The sequence below is a fragment of the Osmerus eperlanus genome, chromosome 17 (genome assembly GCF_963692335.1).
Source record: "Osmerus eperlanus chromosome 17, fOsmEpe2.1, whole genome shotgun sequence".
NCBI classification, from domain to species: domain Eukaryota; kingdom Metazoa; phylum Chordata; class Actinopteri; order Osmeriformes; family Osmeridae; genus Osmerus; species Osmerus eperlanus.
The window spans coordinates 2,634,964-2,637,463 of NC_085034.1; the positions used below are offsets into that span (position 1 = coordinate 2,634,964).

General features: G+C 42.8%; 1 protein-coding gene across 1 annotated transcript in view; it reads left to right on the forward strand.

The window, feature by feature from the left end:
• LOC134038042 (transcription factor EC-like) overlaps nucleotides 1–2,500 on the forward strand; it is a 12,605-nt gene that overhangs the window by 9,950 nt on the left and 155 nt on the right. The window lies entirely within an intron of this gene.

Genomic DNA, 2,500 nt, shown 5'->3' on the forward strand with positions numbered 1-2,500 from the left:
CCTCATCCGACGCACTGGCATCACAGGCACCACACACACACACACACACTCCCCGCTCCGTGCTCCATGCTTAACCCACCCAGAGAGGAGACACACACCCTGCCGCATGACACTAAAGATATTGATTTTACTATCCAGTGCAATGAGTGATGGTCCTCAGCCAATTTCTGAATTTAGAAATGAGTTCAATACTAATCATGATAGTGGAAGTGTTCTTTAAACTGCTGGAGTTGAGAGGAAATGACATGGAGGAGGGAGGAAGTCAGCCGATTTGTGTTTTTGTGGCTTTGGGAAAAAAGAGGTTACGACTTACATAATGCCATGGGTGAAATTAAATTAAGAGGACAACAACAGAGTTAACAGTATGAAGAAATACATTTTACCCTCAAATACAAATACTTCTTATTTGATATTTTATCAACGGACTGCGAAAAAAAGAACAATTCTTATTTTATTTTTCACAACTCACAACTTTACATTAACTAATCCAGATATTTTCATGCATCATTCTTTCACTTTTATGATGCAATTTTCTATATACAGCCTCACAGCCAGCGTGCTCCAATTCATTCCTGTATTCATGCTTCATAAAGATAGAACTAGTTCACATTCTATTTTGCGCCATACAAATCGTCTATAAAAAAACAGGCACATAAATATTTAACATGGACTGTGTTTGGATGGAAAGAACTATTGATGTCAAATTAAACAACAGATATGCAGAATATCTGTCTACACAGGCTGTTACTTCTCTACCTTTTTCCTTCAATAAAATCTCTTGAACAACCATGCTAAATATTGCAATGTTTTGTGTGTCTGCGTGTGCAACTGTGTGATTGTGTGCATGTGCACGTGAGCATGTGTGTGTGCATTTAGTATAGTCATGTGTTTCTTTGTGCCAGTGTGTGTGTGTGTGTCTTTTATTTCGGCACAGGGGGTGATATGTGTTAATCAGGAGGCCTCCACCCTGTGGAGGTGTTAATTCTACCCCCTGTTAGAGTGAGAGACGGAGAGAGAGAGAGACAGAGAGAGACATAGCGCAAAGGAAGAGAGAGCAGAAAAGGGAGCAATGGAGAGAGCGAGAGAGGAAGACGGAGGGAGAGAGAGAGAGAGGGGAAAGAGCGATAGGGAGAAGGAGTGTGTACGAGAGAGAGATAGACAGATAGGGAGGTGTAGATTAACAGATAAAGGAAGGTCAGCCAGATACACAGCTTCAATGTTCTCCTGCTTGTCAAATGGCTGGCAGGATTAGACTGTAGCTCTCTCCTGCATGGAGGGGGGTCAGGGGTCAACCATTTACCAGTCCATTGGCCTCTCAATCAGCCCTGCAGGTAGGGAGCATCTGCATAACCACAGAATCTGCATGCTCCTCAGGCCTCGTCGGCGCAGCCTGAACCCCCAGCCCAGCCCACCTGGCAGCCTGACACTGTGGATTACTGCAAGCACACTCTCACAGGGGATCCAGGCATAGAACTCGACTGGGCTTTATAGGGGAGCATATTGTAAAAAACAGACGGTCTGGAATCACCAACCATCTTTGGGTTCTAGTCGTATGAATCTTATTACGGAAAACGTTTTCTGTCTTTTCATCGGTTTCCTGAAATTACGAGATGAATAGGATGAGAGGATCTGCAGGTAAAAGGAAGAAAAAAATGGGAAAATGCATGAAACATGAAACTCTGCAAATTGACTTATGACAAGCAAAATTACACCCTGCTGTCATTTAAATTATGGTTGCCCTCTATAAAGGTGTCTTTTAGGTACACTTAATTGAATTCGGCACTATTTCCAATAATAATCTGTAAAGTTCAGCCGTCCATCCTTCACAGCCTCCCGCAGTGTGGCAGAAGAGGACATCTCTATTTCAGTGGCTTAATTTATTTTCATGATTCGCTGATAATGACTGCCTTGCCGGCTGTACATCAGAATTAACCTTCATTTCACTGAGGTATATTACGATGACAGTCCCCGACACATTTCACCTACACAAAGGGCATTCTCTCCCTCTCTCGCCACACGCTCCGTAATCATCATGGGCACACCAAGATTGTTTGATAGCGATTAATTTTCACAGGGAATCAAGTGGCCAACTCTTTTCTCCCCCTCCAACATCCATCCCTTAACACACACACACACACACACACACACACCCAACACAACAATAACGGCTGCCTACTTGCACACCAATGACGTTTGCTAGCAATTATGTGTTTTATTTAATCTTTCCTTTAACCCCCCTTCCCCCCTTTCTCAATTCTAAATTGTAATTTTCACAAACTTCCCCCCCTTATTCACCCCCTCCTTTATTTCTGATATTTCTGGCCTGGTTAATTTATTTTCTTCTATGCCAACATAACAAAAGTCTTGTAGATTAATCAGAGACATCAAGCGGGCAAGAAAGACAGAAAGAAAGATGGGGTGTGGGGGGGAGTGAAAGGGATGAGAGAGAGAGAGAGGCTTCTAATTTCTATGCAAGCCATTAAGAGTCAGACATAAATTC